This window comes from Polypterus senegalus, chromosome 2 (genome assembly GCF_016835505.1).
Source record: "Polypterus senegalus isolate Bchr_013 chromosome 2, ASM1683550v1, whole genome shotgun sequence".
NCBI lineage: Eukaryota > Metazoa > Chordata > Cladistia > Polypteriformes > Polypteridae > Polypterus > Polypterus senegalus.
The window spans coordinates 305,741,568-305,761,862 of record NC_053155.1 but is presented as its reverse complement, the minus strand read 5'-3'; positions in this window follow the sequence as shown (position 1 = coordinate 305,761,862).

The window sequence follows — 20,295 nt, the reverse complement described above, 5'->3', positions numbered from 1 at the left end:
CACTTGACTTAATCATTCCTAGTCTTCATCCTCTTTCTCTGTACGTTTAGCATTCGCTTGCTAAGAGGTTGATGTGCTTGCTGTTACCTGAGCAGCTCTTCTTTTCTCCACCTTAGTGGCCTGCTTCTTCTCTTCTTTCGTCAGCATCTTTTCCCATTAAAACTGATTAAGTCAGTGTTTGTGTTGCAATTACTTACCACGTTTTTCTTAATTTTTCACTTAAGCTGGCACTTAAGTCTTCAATCTGCCTCAAGAATGATTTAAGATATGAAGAAGTAGGGGAAGTGACGATGAAGATGGTAGGGATGAAAACAGCGCATGCACCACACACCTGCCCACCCTGCTGGCCGCTGCAGAGAGCTGATTCTACAATAAAATAAAATAATAAGAGGAATAACCTTGGAGGTCAATAATCACCCCGAAAGTGGAAAGTAGACATCACATAGTATATGTGTACCAAATTTTAGGTCAATAATTCATACGGTTTGCAAGCTTCAGGTGATTTAAAATCCTGGACAGACAAACGGACAGCCACGGTAGCGTATTATATAAAAAGGTTATAGATTTGAAAATTCATCAATTAAATAAGGTTGCGTTATATTTTGGTCGAAAGATAAAGGGTTAGTACTCGAGAACTTAAAACGTCTTGAATAACTTGTGTAAGACATTCAAAAGGTGTGAAATTACCAAGATTGATAACATTACATTTTAACTGGCTAGAAAAAATATTTGTGAGGCCGACCGTGTTCCCTTGGTGAACAGAATGAAAGAAATTATAACCCGGAGGAGCAGCGTCTAAAAGGACACTGGTACCATTTACAATTAACCATGTTTCATTAAAAAATAATTAAACAGTCTATTTTCCTCTCTGTGATAAAGTAATTTATGTAAAATGTTTTACTAGTTAAAGCCCTAATATTAAATTAGGTTATATTAAGGGTTGTTTAACGAAGTTTCGGGTTGACTAAGGGTACATATTAAATTGTTTGTGTTTACACCAGGCCTCCTGTAGTGTCTTCATTTTCATAGGTGTAATGCAATTCATTTCTTTAGATAAAGCCCCTATGCATTCATTATTTTTAATAAATATTCCTGTCTGGGGTGCCCGATTACCTTAGCAATTTTTTCGGACAGGACCCAAACTCCGTGTCTACTAGAGTGTAGGCCATCCCACCTGAAGTGCTGCTGTCTCTCCCAGAAGAGGTCCTAGTTATCTATGAAGCTGAAGCAGTTCTCTTCACAAAAAGTCTTCAGCCAGTTGTTCAAGGAGTGAAGTCTGCTGAATGCGTCATTTGATCTCCTCATCATTGGAAGTAGTCCCGAGATGATGATCCCCCCAGCCAGGGTCCTTTCCTTGATGGCATGAATTAGCGATGAGATGTCCTTCCTCAGCATATCCAGCTTTCGATAATGAATATCATTTACCACCCTGTGGAGTAGAGAACAATACTTCCAAACTGTTTGTTCTTGTGCTTCTCAAAGATTGGCAGTGCTTTTCTTTCGATATCTGAAATATGGGCTCGATACACAAGTCGTGTGGTCAGATGACAGAACGTTTAGATTCTGAACAATTGAATCTACAATAATTAAAACAGCCTTATGAGGTGTAGCCACAGTTGGGGGATTGAAGAGGTCCAAAACAGTTGGCGGTCTTCAGTGGAGTAGGGTGAAGCTGACTTGACCCAGCATCCAGGTGGAGTGTCGTGGTGATGATAATTCCGGAGTGCTTTTGGGGGAGTCTTCTTGCAGTCCTTGTAGTCGAGCTTTCTGTTCCTGAAGCGTGGACTGACATGCGAGAAGTTGTGGAACTGGTTTATCCAGCATATTGAGTTTTTCATTAACACACCGAAGTTCACAATCCACCACCTTCATCGTAGATTTAAAACCTGAAATACAAAAAAAGGCAGAGAAAAACAATTATGAAATAAAACAAAAGAAAAGAAAAATACAGGCAGACCAAAAATGTAATCTATAGTACAAATGAAAAGAAACGTTAAGACAAAATTTGGAAGAGCAAACAAGTGCAGAGGGAGAGGAGAGCTTGGGGACCAGAAGCCATACATATATGTATTTATATACTATATATATATATATATATATATATATATATATATATATATATATATATATATATATATATATATATATATATATATATATATACACCACAATCAAAAAAATTATCTCAGCTCAAAATAGTTTCCTGAAACTGCTTAACCTAAGTCAGGGTCAATCTGAGTAGTTTTTAAGTATTTTAAAAATATATTATTGAAATATGTCATCAAAAGTGACTCAAATTGTAAAGTGAAACAACTGATCCACAACTGAACTGAAAAGGTAATGACCAAATGAAAATTTTCTACGTATTTGTTCGATATTTCCACTGGATGAAAGAAAACTTGATTCTTACTTCTAATTTTCTTTTGTTCTTTTATTTTGGTCTTGTAGATCTCAATAGTCATTATTTCCCTTTTTTCTACTGTTAGTGATATTGACAGAGGATACAGAAATATGTGGCCCAGGTGAAGAAATGAGAGCTCCACGAACTGAGAAAATCTGGGGTGTCAGCTGGGACATCCCGTTTATTGACTGAGGACACCAAAAGGAAAACCAATAGAAATGTTCTTTGAAGTGCACCTCTCATTATGTGGGGTAATCAAAAGAAACAACAAAAATTCAGTTGGGCTCTTTATCCATGGGTTGAGACACAGCAGTAGCGTAGCTCAGTCCAGTGTGTTGCTCGTGCCAGAAATGATACCTCCTGATACCAGGCTGAGGTTTTTATAGAAGAAGGGGTGGGGTCACTTGCTCTCACTGGCCGATTTTTCATAACTAGAAGGAGACGACATTGTTAGCGATAGCACCCTCTACAGAGCCTATGAGGGGGTCCTCCGACACACATACAGTATGTGACAAACATCATATGGATCTGTACACAAAAACATCTATCTATCTATCTATCTATCTATCTATCTATTATATAGTGCCTTTCATATCTATCTATGTATCTATCTATCTATTATATGGTGCCTTTCATATCTATCTATCTATCTATCTACTGTATCTATTTATTATATAGTGCCTTTCATATCTATCTATCTATCTATCTATGTATTATATAGTGCCTTTCATATCTATCTATCTATCTATCTATCTATCTATCTATCTATCTATCTATCTATCTATCTATCTATTATATAGTGCCTTACACATCTATCTATCTATCTATCTATCTATCTATCTATCTATCTATCACAAAGACATAAGGAGTGTGTATAAACTCCACAGAATCATTGGCCAGGTTGGCATTTGATCCCAGGATTCTGCGGTTGTAAGGCAGCTGCGTTAGCCACTGCACAGCCCCAATTTCTTGTTCATTCTCATTTTAATTGCTTGTGTCAATTTAAATTATGTTACTGCACTGGAATACAGAGGTTAAACACTTTAATTGTTGAAGTAATTATTTCTAGCGGCTTCCCCTTGCCAGCCAACTCTGTGCATGACCGAGTATCTCTTCTACTTATCAGCATGCCCCGCATCTTGCTATTGATTACAGGATTTTAATTTACAAAACAGAAAGCCAATCCTGACACTACAGTGGATTGTGACACTTTCAAGATGGACAGGAAACAAAGAAACAAAATAACTGCATTTATGAGTAATATTTGTCAAAAGTCTGCTCACTAATAACTAACTAGCTTAGGTCACTGCAGTTGTGACTGAAAGCAGAAAACACTTTTTTACAGAGATGGGCTGAGATTTTGGAGCAGATTCTCCTCTTTTGATATTTTTGTGGAAGCCATGTCATTTTTATTAAATAAGGACTCTTTTAGATAGTGAAAGCTATTAACTGCTAAGTAACCCAATAATTGTCATGGACTGAAATGCCTTTTTATGTTAAAAGAGACCTCACAGACATCCATTATATTTCTTTACTTTTTTTTTTTTTACTATCCAGTGGTGGTGGGCAGGAAGTGGGTGTCAAGAATAAACTGGCACAAATCATTAAAGTTAAATTAATGCTACACCAGAATTCTATATAACTTTAGATAGGAGACCCAACCAAATATTAAAAAACAAATATGGATCACTGACTAGTAAAAGTAATAGAGTGAAGAAGTACAGCTACAATGAGAATGCTCTACATTGCCATGATTACAGTTTATTTATAATGAGAACCCAGTGCTAAAAGTTCTTAATAATTAACAGCATCATTTATATATTACTGCAGCACCATTTTGTGTAATGGTTATACTTCAGGGGTGTCAAACTCCGGTCCTGGAGGGCCACAGTGGCTGCAGGTTTTCATTCTAACCATCTTCTTACTAGTTAGCCGTTTGTGCTGCTAATTTACTTTTATTGTCTTAGTTTTAGTTAACGTGATTCAGGCCCCTTAGTTGTTTTTTATTCCTTAATTAGCAGCCAAACGATACTGAGACACAAAACAAGCCGCCACATGACCAGCTAATCTGAAAATAAAGAAAGGTGAAGGTCTCGGTCATGTTAGTCTGCTCAGGTCACCAAAACATCTTGACGGTGGTCTTAGAAAAAAAGAAAATCAACAGTCTGCTGTGGCAGAATGAGAGCAGCAACAAGTCACAATATTCAATAATGGCTTTAATTAACAGTAAGAATTGGCTTCTCATTAAGAAACTGCTTGGAGTGAAATTGGCTGGAGTTTGAAGCCTCAATTTAGCTGGTGATCTGTCAGTTCGTTTCACATCTCCTTTCTGTTTGGCAGCCATTTAATGATGAAAAGAATCAATTCAGAGGACTGAATCCTTAAAAACAGAGCTATTAAAATGAAAGGAAAAGGAGTTAATTAGCAGTGAAAACTGGTCACTGATTAGGAAAAGGGTTTAGAATGAAAACCTGCAGCCATTGCGGCCCACCAGGACCAGAGTTGGACACCCCTGTTATACTAAAACTTGGAACTCGCAATTTCCAACCTCCGGAATACACTCAGGTGGGAGTAAATCTGACTGTCAGAAGCACATCATTTTGTCAGATTATAGCGACATACACAAAAAATGAAACAGTGACACTTTGTAGGATTTATTTGTTCTTTAGAAGAACTTGAGGGCTTCGTCCCCTGCTCACTTTGCTCACCAACCCCTTTCCCCCCCAGCCAGCGTTACACACCGTTGTGAAGAGGGGGGCTGAACGCTCCCCAAGGACGCAGCCACTCCTCCGAAAGCCCTCTTAAATGATGATACAATGGGAAACAAATAGAGTTGTTTTTGTACCTCCTCTTTGCTCGATCTTCTACTGCCATGCCGCATAAACTGCATTTCGTGCGGCATTTCAAACGTTTAAAAGCCTGTACAGCAGCTGTCCTTTTGTCTCATTGCTTTGTCTCTCTTCTCCCCCAGACATCCTCAAACACTATGCGATCTCTTTTCGCTTTTCCGGTATTTCAACGAGTAATCTTTACTCTCATTTTCTTGAGACTTTCGAATTTTCCTACTTCCATTATCTGTACCCTGCTCTGCATGTGTATCACGGGACTTGCTTCCAAAGGTTGTAAGTATGACGTGACTTGACTGTCTTGCGGGACGTGAAAGTGTCTCTTCAAAAGTTCATGTCTCATCACAGGAAAAAAGTCTTGTCTCGTCGTTTTTTTTTTTTATAATAGAGAGATTTACTTTAAATTCATCATGCCAATCCATAATACTGAATATTGAGAAGGTAAACATTAATGTTACCAGAACAAACAGTCACGGAGTCATGTTAGCTCGATACGCGCTGTGTTCATACATTTGATGCAGTGATTACTTTGTGCAGTTTTTTAATTGTAGTTTCCAAGCAGAAATAGTACTATTTATCATTGCCAAGAGCATAAAAATGTTTTTTTTTAGACCCGACATCTTTTTGCACCTTGCTCATCAGTGTCTTCTTCAGTCTCAGAAATAGAACTATTTAGCGTTTGTTGTTTGTCGTACTAGGGTGTTGTACTGTGTTAGCCATTTTGGATGTAGTGAGAGGTCAAGTAAAATGACACCTTTTATTGGCTAACTAGAAAGATTGCAATATGCAGGCTTTTGAGGCAACTCTGGTCCCTTCTTTAGGCAAAACACCAGTGAGCAAGAGCATCATGGAAAAGTAAAATAAAAACAGTAGTTTTCAATTTGAAAACAAAATTCTGTGTTGTCATTGCAGTATGTTTGAGGTCATTATCTTGTTGTTGGATGAAGCACCTTACAATGAGTTTGGAGGCCTTTACTGGAAGAATTAAGATGTTTCTCTAAACCTCACTGTGCCACTGTTTTCAGCAGTTCCATCATCAATGAAGAGAAGTGTGCCAGGACCTGTGGCAGCCATACATGCCCAAATCATACCACCCCCAGCACCATGTTTAACACTAACACAAATGCACACGGTCTGTTACAGACGCAAACCAAATGTATGTGTGTACTGTATAATATTAAGAATAAGAGCAGCTCACTACTGAAAACAGTAAATATAGGAGACAGTCAGGATCGAACCCGCAGGACTCTTGATTATAAGTCAGCAAATCTTACCACTACGCCACAGATGCTGTTGTAGCGTTCTTGAACCTTTTGTGAAAGTGTTTATTTCATCTTTGGACTTCAGGCTTCACACATTCTATAGTTTATGCCTACATTTTGTAACATTTATTACTAAAATATGAAAAAGTTTCTTTTAACAATTTGTTTACACAGATTACTGTAGAAACAGAACACACATTAAATGCATGTGTTCCAAATAACTTAACTTAACTTGTCTTAATTGGCACATTTACAGGACAAAAGACGCTGACGGAGAGGTGAGAATGGAATTAAGGTGGACCGGATTTACAAGTTTTCTAGGAGGCTCTGGTAATTCTACTGTTAACAGATGAGGTGGTCTGCTTTGGATCTCAGGCAGCTCCTTTCCATCTCCACACTTTGCTCTTGCCATCACTCTGATACAGCAGGTTCATCTTTATCTTGTTTGCCTACAAGACCTTTTCCCAGAATTCTGCACGCTCTTTTAAGTCCTTTTTCACAAACTGTAATCTGGCCTTACTGTTTGATTGAATAGCTAGTGAGTAACGCATCGCAGTAGTCAGTTCAATTAGACATCAATACATGAATTAATGAATTAGTAGTGCAGTGGTTAGTGATGACTCCTGTGGCAGCCAACCAGCCAGCAGCTCATCCCGGCCAGGGCACCCCTGAGATGGAATGATGGGGGAAGGCAGCTTTTCCAGGATACTGCCTCCCCAAAAACGCTAGATGGCAGCTCCCCTGGAGTGTAACAGTGCCTTAGATTCCCACAGGGCATCATGGGACTTGGAGTGTGGTTTCTCAGCCCTGTTGGGTACCGTGGGTGCCGCCGGGAGGAGCTGTAAGAGGACCAGAGGAGCCATGTCTCATCCATAGTCACGAGGAAGGGAGCCCCGAAGTACTTCCAAGCTGAAGAAAAAGCCAATGCTCCATCTGACCTGGAAGTGCTAGCAAGTCACGTGGGTGGAAAGACAGAAGCACTTCCAGGTAAAGGACTATTTAAAGGACTGTTGGAAACCCCGCAAGTGAGACAGAGTTGGAAGGTAGTAGTTCGGAGCTTGGTGGGAAGTGTAGAGGAGAAATTAGGAATTAGTATTACTTTATTGTTGGTGGTACTTTGGAGGCACTATTTCAGAAGAAGAAAATATTAAAAGTCTTCTTAGTGCTTTTAACCTGTGTCCTGCATCTATCTGTTGGGAAAAAAGGTGGGCAAGAGTGCCACCTAGCGTTCACTTACCTATACTCCTCCCAGTTGCAGGAGTTTCAGTTTAATTCCAAGCCTGTAGAGTTACGAATGTGGGAGGAAATCCCTGAATAGTCACAGACAGAACAGCAGGATTTATTTTTTTAGGCAGAAATAAATGCTGATTTGTTATTTATCCCACAGGATCTAGCAACTCACTTTCCTGAACGGCATCAGCTTTTTTTTTTTTTTACAACATTTCAAATATAAAACACATCAAACGCGCAGAACAAGACCAGATCCTTGTATCAAAAAATGTAAAAGCCGTGTTCTTTTTTGCTATAGATATGTCACTTTTAATTTGCAGCATGCATTAAGGACAGACCTTTTAGCTGCCGGTGGTATAGGCAGACCCCCTGTAATACAAAGAAATTGGTAGAGTAGGGAAGGTGGCAGTTACAGAGGCACTCAGTGCTTCCGATCCTAATTTAATGTAGCTCCTTTCAGTGTAAAATGGAATCCCAGGTGCCCATATTGTATTCAGTCGTTTCATAATAGGCCACATCAGAGCTATCAATAGCTTTTAGATTCTGCTCTCACTTTCCTTATAACGGCTTAGGTGACAGATTGGGAGTTGAAAGCCAAGTCAATTCTGTGAAGCTGTCGAATGCTGAGGAGAAAAACACAGCAGCTGGCAGGTTAAAAGTTGAGAATTTCTATTTGTAATTTACACAACTCTAACGTTTCTTTTCTTTTTATCTGTGCCAGACTACCAAATATGTTTTTATGGGAGTTCTGCTTATGTTGCTCCTTGTGACCCATTCTTTATGCCAGCTTTCTAGCTGTCAGGCTTCACATAATTACATTAATTGTAAAAAACAAAAAAGCATACAGTATATTTCGCTTACACCTGAAGGTTATTTAAGTCTTTCAGGCGTTCATTTGCTTTCAGGGCTTTATTTGTAAATATTGTAGAGTATGCTGGACTGAAAAGTGGAAGTGTGCTTAATAAAATAAGAAATTAAATTGAAAAATTGAAGTGGAATGAGATTTTTTTAATTGTTCAGCCTTACATGGGATGAGCAGACCTCTTTGTTCCACCTGCGCCATTCTCTTATTTTTGTCTCAGCCTTGACTGACATCCATTTAATAACAAACCGATGGTATAAAAGCAAGTAATGAATTAACAAATACAAAGACACTTTTTTTTCCTTGACTTTCCCCTCAGATCCACAGTTTCAAATTATAAAAAAACAATTAAGACATGACTAAAGCGCACATTGCAGACTTTTATTTGTAGGGATTTGCATACATTTCGTTCACACCGTGTAGGAATGGCAACACCTTTTCTTCATGGTCCCCCCATTTCGGGGCAACGTAATGTTTGGGACACAGCAATGACAGTCATATTCAGTACTTTGTCCCTTGCATGCAATGACTGCTTGACGTCTGCGATTCATAGACATCAAGAGGTGCTGAGGGTCTTCTGTGGTGATGCTCTGCCATGCCTCTAATGCAACTTGTTTGTTTGAGGGGTTTGTCCCCTTAGGTTTTCTCTTCGGCATATGGATGACCTGATCAGTTGGATTTCAATCAGGTGAACTGGCTTGGTTTCCATTTTTTAGCTTTGACAAACTCCTGTGGTGCCTCGGCAGTATGTTTGGCTCATTATCTTGATGAAGGATAATTTGCCGTTCAGTGACATTGGAAGCTTTTACTGGAACTTGAGCAGATCAGATGTTTCTCTACACCTCAGAATTCATTGTGTGTCTGCTGTCAGTAGATCCATCATCAATGAATAGAAGTGTGCCAGGACCTGTGGCAGCCATAAATGCCCAAGATATAACACCCCCACCACCATGTTTAAAAGATGAGGTGGTCTGCTTTGGATCTCGGGCAGTTCCTTGTCATCTCCACACTTTTCTTTTGCCATCACTCTGATACAGCAGGTTCATCTTTGTCTCTTTTGTCTACAAGACCTTTTCCCAGAATTCTGCATTCTCTTGTCAGTCCTTTTTTAAACAACTGTAATCTGGCCATCCTGTTTTTGTGACTAACTAGTGGTCTGCATCTTGCAGTGTGGCCTCTGTATTTCTGTTCATGAAGTCTTCTGCTGATAGTCGTCTCTGACACACACATCGGCCCCCTGTAGACTGTTTCTGATCTGTCAGACAGGTGTTTGGGACTTTTTCATTATCATAGTGAGGATTCTTCTGTCATCAGCAGTGGTGGTCTTCCTTGGCCTACCAGTCCCTTTGTGATTCCTGAGCTCACCAGTGGGTTCTTTCTTCTTCATGATATTCCAGACAGTTGATTTTGGTCATCCTGAGACTTTACTGATGCCTTGAATGGTTTGATTCTTGTTTTTCAGCCTCATGGCTTTCATTGGCACAGCTCTTGTCCTCATGTTGAACAATGGCAACTATCCCTGGAGGCAGGCGGTGGGTGGCCACTATCTCTCGTCTCAGCTGGTGGAAGGGCGTCAGGGTGCCCCTCCATTAGAGAAAGTGATTGTATTTAAGGCAAAGGTGTATGGAAGAGTATGCACGGTGCAGCAGGAAGTTGGTTTGATCCTTAGTGATTATAGACAGAAAATCACTTACTTGAGTATTTCACTACAGCTGTCTGTTTTAAATACCAATGAATAATAAAACATAGTAAAAAGTACAAGTAAAAAAGTAGAAGTAAAATGTAATAAAAAGTAAATAAAAAATTAAATGACATTAATGCCTCCTCAAAAACAATATTATGAATTACTTGATCCTGTTTAGGAGACTCGGGTTCGCTTCCTGGGTCCTCCCTGCGTGGAGTTTGCATGGTCTCCCCGTGTCTGTGTGGGTTTCCTCCGAGTTCTCCGGTTTCCTCCCACAGTCTAAAGTCATGCAGGTTAGGTGCATTTGCGATCCTAAATTATCCCTAAAGTGTGTGGGTGTGTGTGTGACCTGCGGTGGTCTGGTGCTGTTGGCGATTTAATGAAACTGACAGCAAGTTAAGAGTTAATTTCAGTTCTCTTTATTTCTTAGAGTTGCAGAAAGTAGAGCGATACAGACCGCAGCCACAGCCGGCTAATCTGCACCCTGATCAGCAGATGGGCGGAGTTTTTATACCCCTTTATTTCATGATTAGTTAGACAAAAAACATCCCTGTCATCAAAAATTTTAAAGTTGAGCAATATATCTAGCTAAGCAACTTTTATTTATGTCCCCAAATCTGATCACAAAGCAGACACCTTGCACTCATGACCTCATTAGTCTGAAACATTCGATTTGAGGAACTTAACAGAAAAACAGCTTAGGACATCATTATGTGGCAACATATTTTTGTTAGTTCATAAATCAAACTTTCTCAAATAGCACATTTAAAAGTATTGCTTATGAAACTCAGTAACTTAAACACACAGGGTACAAGGTACTAAGGAGAACATTCTTCTTTTACAGTGCCCTGCCCGGGATTTGTTATTGCCTTGCGCCCTGTGTTAGCTGGGATTGTAACCCTGTGTTAGGATATAGTGGGTGGACAATGACTGACTGACTGACTTTATCCTGTACCTTACATCCTATGAACCTTGCTTTTTTGCATTTCTGTTCACATATCATTTGAGATATTTTTTTTTCTCTTTTATTGGATGATTCTCTTTGTTCTTGATTTCTTTCTATTATATAAAAAAATCCTGGGACAAGATATGACTTTTTCAGAGAGATACTTTCAAGTCCAACTTGAACCAACACTAATGTGTAGCATTCACCTGGATGATGTGACGGAAGCCATTTTTTCGACAGTAGGCTGATTAGGCCATTAGAGCAATCTGGACAAGAACAGGCTATTCAGCCAAAAAAAGCTCGCCAGGCTTATATGCTTAATTCTTCTAAAAAAACATCTAAGTCTAGTTTTGTGTTCCCTAAATTCCTCCTGTTTACCACACTACTTGGTCACTTATTCCAGGTGTCTGTGGTTCTCTGTATAAAGAAAAACGTCCTACTGTTTGTATGAAATTTACCCTTAACAAGTTTCCAACTGTGTCCCTGTGTTCTTGATGAACTCATTTTAATGTCACCATCTCGATCCACTGGATTAATCCCTTCATAATTTTAAACACTTCAGTCATATCACCTCTTAATCATCTTTTGTTTAAACTGTAAAGGTTCAGGTCTTTTAATCTTTCCTCATAACTCATCCCCTGTAGACCTGGAATCAGCCTAGTTGCTCTTCTCTGGACCTTCTCTAGTGCTGCTATGTCCTTTTTGTAGCCTGGAGACCAAAACTGCACACAGGACTCCAGATGAGGCCTCACCAGTGTGTTATAATAGCTCATCACACATGAGCTATTAGGTGGTGAAGGAGTGTGTGCGAGTGAGAACCATTTAGGGACAGGGAATGATTAAAGGTCCAAAATGACTAGGCAATGGTGGGCAATTTAACGAGGACATCATGATACACTATACTCATTATGAAGGGTGCCCAGAGATGTGTTATGTCCACAGAGACTCAGGACCTCAATTTTATGTCTCATCTGAAGGACACCCCAACGTTTAGAACACAGTGTCTCCGTCACTGCACTGAGACATTGGGACCCACATTCAGACCACAGGGTAAGCTCCCCCTGCTGGTCTCACTAACACCTCGTAGACATATAATTAGTAGAAAGGTAGAATCCTTATATACAGTATCATAATGTAAGTCTCAAAAGAAGGCCTGAAAGACAGACAATTAAAAAACTTATAAGGGTTCCAAGGTCAGAAGACCACCCAGCCCACACTGAGCTGTCTACCTAGCATAAATATTCTTAAATCATTTGTTTCTATGCATTGTCTGAATGGATTTGATGTGGTGGGTCTCGTGAACAGCTGGGGCACCCACCTTCATTCCAGCATCACAGGTGGCTGCCCACGACTTTGATCAGGTGGTGGTGGTGCAAACGGCCACCACAGGACTGTAAAAGAACACAAAGCAAAGTAGAGATTAATAAAGACTGGAACAGCATGATAACTGTATGCCTATATAATCTACTAGCCATCCCCCATGGATTTGTCCGCGTATTAGTGAAACAGGACAATGAGAAGGGCACCACCCAGCTCACTACTCCCGACGTCATTCTTCCCCTGTCCCCTCGGCCTGCAGCCTCTGTCTCGGATTAGCGTGAATATATCGCTCCTGCAAGCGAACTATGATTCTTAGCGCAATGAGAGAAGTCGCAAAATCAACCGGAATGTTCAAGCAAATTACAGAAAAAAAAGATCTAAATCCATTAAGTAGCTCTCTCATTCACTAACTAAGCAGACTTAAGGTTACACCCCCGAGGCTGGCGTGTGAGTGAGGAGGGCACCACAGCCCAATGAGTCTCTCTCGGATTCACGCTAATAAATCGGTACCGCAAGCGAACTATGATACTTAGCATGATGAGAAAGTCGCAAAATCAACAGAATGTTCAAGCAAATTATAGAAAAAAGGAACAAATGAGAACAGAAGTAATTGAGATCTATCAGTCTGGTAAAGGTTATAAAGTCATTTCTAAAGCTTTGGGACTCCAGTGAACCACAGTGAGAGCCATTATCCACAAATGGCAAAAACACGGAACAATGGTAAACCTTCCCAGGAGTGGCCAGCTGACCAAAATTACCCCAAGAGCGCAAAGACGACTCATCCGAGAGGTCACAAAAGACCCCAGGACAACGTCTAAAGAACTGCAGGCCTCACTTGCCTCAATTAAGGTCAGTGTTCATGACTCCACCATAAGAAAGAGACTGGGCAAAAATGGCCTGCATGGCAGATTTCCAAGACGCAAACCACTGTTAAGCAAAAACAACATTAGGGCTCGTCTCAATTTTGCTAAGAAACATCTCAATGATTGCCAAGACTTTTGGGAAAATACCTTGTGGACTGATGAGACAAAAGTTGAACTTTTTGGAAGGCAAATGTCCCGTTACATCTGGCGTAAAAGGAACACAGCATTTCAGAAAAAGAACATCATACCAACAGTAAAATATGGTGGTGGTAGTGTGATGCTCTGGGGTTGTTTTGCTGCTTCAGGACCTGGAAGGCTTGCTGTGATAGATGGAACCATGAATTCTACTGTCTACCAAAAAATCCTGAAGGAGAATGTCCGGCCATCTGTTCGTCAACTCAAGCTGAAGCGATCTTGGGTGCTGCAAGAGGACAATGACCCAAAACACACCAGCAAATCCACCTCTGAATGGCTGAAGAAAAACAAAATGAAGACTTTGGAGTGGCCTTGTCAAAGTCCTGACCTGAATCCAATTGAGATGCTATGGCATGACCTTAAAAAGGCGGTTCATGCTAGAAAACCCTCAAATAAAGCTGAATTACAACAATTCTGCAAAGATGAGTGGGCCAAAATTCTTCCAGAGCGCTGTAAAAGACTCATTGCAAGTTATCGCAAACGCTTGATTGCAGTTATTGGTGCTAAGGGTGGCCCAACCAGTTATTAGGTTCAGGGGGCAATTACTTTTTCACACAGGGCCATGTAGGTTTGGATTTTTTCTCCCTAAATAATAAAAACCATCATTTAAAAACTGCATTTTGTGTTTACTTGTGTTATCTTTGACTAATGGTTAAATGTGTTTGATGATCAGAAACATTTTGTGTGACAAACATGCAAAAGAATAAGAAATCAGGAAGGGGGCAAATAGTTTTTCACACCACTGTAAAACATATTAGATTTTAGGTGCATAACAGCAACACTTCTTTTGAGCTTGGCTATTGGAATTAAAAGCAGACCCCCATTACAAGATCTAAAGCTACGACTTGGAGTGTAGGGGGACAGGCATTCCGAAATGTTGGAAGGGGCAAGAAATATTTAAGGCTTTGTACAGCATTAACAGAATTTTCATGTCAATTCTAAATGACACGGGTAACCAGTGTAATGACACCAGAAATGGTGTGATGGGCTCAGATTTTCTTCTTCTGGCTACGAGTCTCGTTGCTGCATTCTGTATTCATTTCAACCGATTGATTCCTTTCATTGCTAAAATGGAAGCAAATTCATTTCAATTCAGCTTATTTTAATATAGTGCATTAAAATTGTGATTACCAGATAATTATTAAAGACATGCATGTTAGGTTAATTACTGATTTAAAATTGGTATGGCATGAATGACTGTGTCTGTGTGAGTGTGCCCTGTGATAGTGTGGCACCCTGCCATTCGGGCTGAACCTGAAATGTACAATTCAGTAGATAATGAATCGAACATACACAGGCTTGGTGCGCAATAGAAATAAAACCCTGCAGTACTTCTTTATATTCCCGGCTTTGTGCCCCTATTAAAGCAAGTTATCGCCAATATACTAACAACTCAGAATATGGAACCAATGTAGGAAGTATTTTAAGATGGAGAATCTTTAATCTGTGGCACCTCTGCATGAGAACCACCTTTTTCAACCCTCGCAAACATACAGTATGCAGTTTTTAATATCTGGAAAACATTTGGGATTAAATTACTTAGAGATCTTTGCATCCTATGAACAATTACATTCCAAATTTAACTTTCCTGCATCACATTTCTTTCACTATCTTCAAATTAGAAACTTTGTAAAATTAAACAGAACCTGCCCAATTTCCTCATCTCCCACCTTCCTCTATGCTGGAAAAAATATTGCTCAGTTTCGAGGACTTAGACACCATCTCTGCAATATATAAAAAATATTTTACAGTCCCTCCCTTTCAAAGATCCAAGAGGACAGTGGGAAAAGGATCTCTCACTCAACATCTCAGAAAAGGAGTGGAAGGTAGCAATGCACACACAGAATTCACTCGAGCTCCATATGCACAAAGCATAGAATTATTCCACTCAAAATTATATATCAAGCACATCTGTCCCTCTTAAAATTGTCCAAAATGTTTCCAGGGCAAAATCCAACCTGCAAACGCTGCAATCAAGTTCCAGCCTCACTGGGCCACATGTTTTGGGCCTGCACCAAATTAACATCATTCTGGACCACAAGCTTACAGCATAATTAGGGACACCTAATCTAAAGTGATACGGCCTATCCCAGTGAGCATAGGGTGCAAGGTAAGGAACGAACCCTGGACAGGCAGCCAGTCCATTGGAGGGTGAACACACACACATCCTAACTCCACACTAGGGGCCAATATAAATACACAAAATATCAATTAAATAGAAACACACTTGGAAGACTTAAGAAACTTTTTGGAATTTAAAAAAAGACAAGTCTATCTGTAGCAGCAGGAATGCAAGGCAAGTTCTAGCACAGGTAAAATGCAGGCCGAAAGAAATTTCTCAGTCCTAAAGTTCATTTTAAAATATTTAGTGAAAATTCAAAGCAAATAATCCATCCAACCATCCATTATTCAACCTGCTATATCCTAACTACTGGGTCACGGAGGTCTGCTGGAGCCAATCCCAGCCAACACCGGGCACAAGGCAGGAAACAAACCCCAGGCAGGGTGTCAGCCCAGCGCAGAAGCAAATAATCCACACAAGAATAAAGAAAAAAGGTTAATACACACGTAGAATGAAAAAATGGTATCTTCTCTAAGCTTTTCTTGTAAAACGTTAGTTGTTACACCTTTACTTAAGCCCATAGTCTGTCACCCATGCACACGTGTCTGGCACATGTGATCTAGGTCCGGGCTTTGGGCATACAAAGCCCAATTCTTCAATGTTAGTGGATGCAAAGCAGGCTCGACATTCTGTTGTAAAGACCCCTCAGACTCAAACACACACATGTGATCAGTTTAAAGTCACCAGTTAATCTAATCCGCATATTTTTGGGGACTTGTGGGAAATTCAAAGTACCCAGGAGAAAACACTTTGAATATGGGCTTAAAGTGGAGAAGGACAAACAAACTGTGATTGTCTTTACCACACTATTGGCACACAGACTTATTTTACTAAACTGGAAGAATCCTAACTCACCTCTTTTAAGTTATTGGGTAACTGATGTTATAAACTATATGAAATTGGAAAAAATTAAATTCTCAGTTAGAGGATCTTTGCAGAACTTTTTCAAAACCTGGCAGGATCTGATCAATAATATTTTAGAATAAGCTCTTAAAGCACTGAGGAAGCAGATTCTCTTCCCATTTCTTTTTCTTCTCCATTTATCTTTATCCTCCTATTAAACTCATCAATTTATTTATTTTTACTAGCTTTAAGTTTTACTCCATTGGTCATCCTCTCTTTCTCAGGGGTGGGGGTTGATTTGTTTTGTAAAAATTGATCTATTTGTATGGAATGATTATAATAAAATTAATAAAATAAGAAAAAAAAGATAATGAATCGTTGATGCCATTAAAATGTATTTAAACACACTTATAAATCACTGAGTTTTTATCTAACTCTCATCATGCAGTTACCTGGCATTACGGGGCAAGACACGAGACAGCCCTACGTGGGATACCAATCTATCACAGGGCATTGAAAAGAAACGTTAATTTAGAACTATAAATGCACATCTACCTTTACAACAGCAAAAGACAAAATGTTTAGAAGAATTATTGATAAATTAATTCAAATCCTGTCAATTTCAGGATCTTGACAAAATTCTCCTTTTTCAGTCAGTTTCTCTGACATGAAAGTAATGCTGATCTTCTGAGGTTGGAAAAAGAAGACACAAGCCCAAAACCAGATCAATAAAAAAAGAATATTTTTATCCCTTCCAATTTTCTTTTTCCACCGTAATTCTTGCCATCACACTGTGCACCACCTTCTTTCTCTGGGGATGTTCCGCTAAAACCTTTCAGCCTTAATTAAGATGAATGATATCCACCTATACATCAATCTTCTAATTAACTGGTGCAAAAATATTCCTTCTATATATGGAAGACAAGAAGAAACGACTATCCAGGGAGTGGTGAAAGAGACACCGAGCCAAGAAAGGCTCTCTTTGACTGACACAAGCATCAGCACAGGCAACTTACAAGGAGTGTGATGGATATTCATTAAAACTTCTGCCATTCCCTCAACTTTCCATTGTCATCATTTCACTTGTTTTAAAAATGATTTTTTTAACAGGTTTGCTAGATTTTCTACAACTTTCACTGACTCTTTATAGAGTCACATGTTTTACACATCAAATAAGAGCATCATCTAAAATAACAATATAAATGCAGTCAGTCAGTCATTTTCTAGCCCACTTAGTCCTGAACAGGGCCACAGGGGTCTGCTGGAGCCTATCTGGTAACACTTTTGATTAGGTGTCCCCAATATGCTGTACTTACCATTTAATTACTTGTACAGGGTGAGCCAAAATGAAGTACCACATATCTCAAAGTCATTACCTGAGGTAGAGGCAGACGAGTGGGTTGGGGGTCCTTTGATAGGCGATCCTTTGTCATTTTTAGTCGGTAAAACGTCTTGGTCCGGTGCACACCGTGCTTTCGCTGTTGAAGCGTTCTTCCAAAACAACGAATCCATCATCGCTACACAACGCGCCTTCCGAACGCACTTCAGCATTCCTTCTAACGGTGACATCCCAAATCAGAAAACAAGTCTTGAGTGGGTGGCTAAATTCAGACAGATGGGTAACAACATTGAACAGAAAATCTCCAGGCTGTCCTCGGACTGTATGAACGCCTGAAAATATCCAAGCTGTGAGGGCATCGATTTTGCAGTCTCCTAGACGTTCAGCCTGTAAACATGCTTCTCCCTTAGGCATTTCCAACATGTCTTTGAGGAGGATTTTACATGAGGACCTTAATTTCTATCCATACAAAATGATGACAGTGCAAGAACTCACTGAGAGAGACTGGGAAAACCGTAGAAAGTTGTGTGCGAACATTCTGCAAATCGTTCATCGAGATGTCATCATCACGAGCTGCGACAAGGCACATCTCCATTTGAATGGTTGCGTAAATAAGCAAAACTTTCACTATTGGGCTCAAACCAACCTTCATGAACTTCATCAGAGACCCCTGCATAGTGAGCGTGTTACAGTTTGCAGAATGTGCTGTTGCAGAATTTTTTGAGGGGGGGAGCAGTGGTCTCCATCACTTCAGAACATTACATTGAAATGCTAGAGAACTTTTTGCAACCCCAGCTGGAAGAAATTAATGTGGTGGATGCCTGGTTTCAACAGGATGGAGCAACAGTTCATACGACATGGAGATCCATGCAAGTTTTATGGGAGACGTTTCTGGGGAAGCTGATCTTCCTGAGCAGCGATGTCATGTGGCCATCACATTCGCCTGATCTCGCTCTGTGAGATTTCTTCTTGTGGGGCTATCTCAAGTCAAAGGTATACACACCCTGACCTCAAAACCATCAAGCCTTCGAGGATGCTAGTTGCCACGGAATTGCCGCTATTCACCTTGAAATGGCCGAACGAGTCATGCGAGTGTTCAGAAATCATCTCGAAGAGTGTATCGCTAATGATGGCCACCACCTTGAAGACATCAGTGAAAAAGATCTATTTTGTGTACCCTTTCTTGTGTCGTAATGAAATTTCTTTTATCTTGTAGTGTTTTTGTAGAATAAACATTTGAAATGTGGTACTTTTTTGGCTCACACTGTAAAATTACAGAGTAACTAGGTGTATTACCTTGTACTTACTGTGTAATACATTGTGTGAAGCCAACCCGGATACAGACAGGCAGGACACCTATTTGCCACACAACACAGTTTATTTACAAATGGAGAGCCTTTCACAATTGCTCCCTACAGCACAATGCACAGGGCAAAACACCAACACCCATTCCCTTCTTGCTGTCAGTCCTTCTCTCCCTCTACACCTCCTCAAACTTCGTCCTTCTCCTGACTCTGGTCAATGAATGGTGGCGACTCGCGCGTTTTTATAGGGCACCCGGAAGGACTCCAGGTGCCCAATGAAGTGCAGCAAAATAAGACACTGGAAAGGTCCATGCGGCCCCTGGCCACTGGAAAACAAGGTGGCTGCCCTCTGTCGGCTCAGAGGAGAAATGGTCCTAAAAATACTCTCTCCCCGGTTCTTCCACACTCTGGGTGTCCCGGCTGGGTAAGCGTTCCGACTGCCCAGCATAAATGTAACGTTATAATTAATTACTTAATTGTAATTGTTATTCTACAATTTTTAAAAATGCATATGTACATAAATTGGTGAATAACAATTACAATAGGGTGCTTAACCACAGAATTACATTGTGTTACACAGTAAATACAATGTAATAACACCTAGTTACTCAATAATTTTACAGGTAATTACATGGTAAGTACAGCATAATTAGGGACACCTAATCTAAAGTGATACGCCCTATCCCAGTGAGCATAGGGTAAAATTCAAAGCAAATAATCCATCCAACCATCCATTGTCCAACCTGCTATATCCTAACTACAGGGTCACTTAAAGATTGTTCACTTCTTCTTCTGTATGCTTTAAACATATGGCACAGCACATTCGATTAAGTATTTTGTCGTTCATGTTACTTGGCACACCAAACACGCAAGGCACTGTTTAAAACCATGTGCCCTCTACGCCTTACACATGGCAAGGCTGATCACTAACTGAGAATAATGTTTAGTCAGAGAGGCTAGAAACAGTTAGAATATACCAATTCAGTTCAACTTATGGAGGTCATAAGAACATCCCAATAGACTTCTTCTTCTCCGTTAGGGGTTGCCACAGCGGATCATCTTGTTCTATATCTTTCTG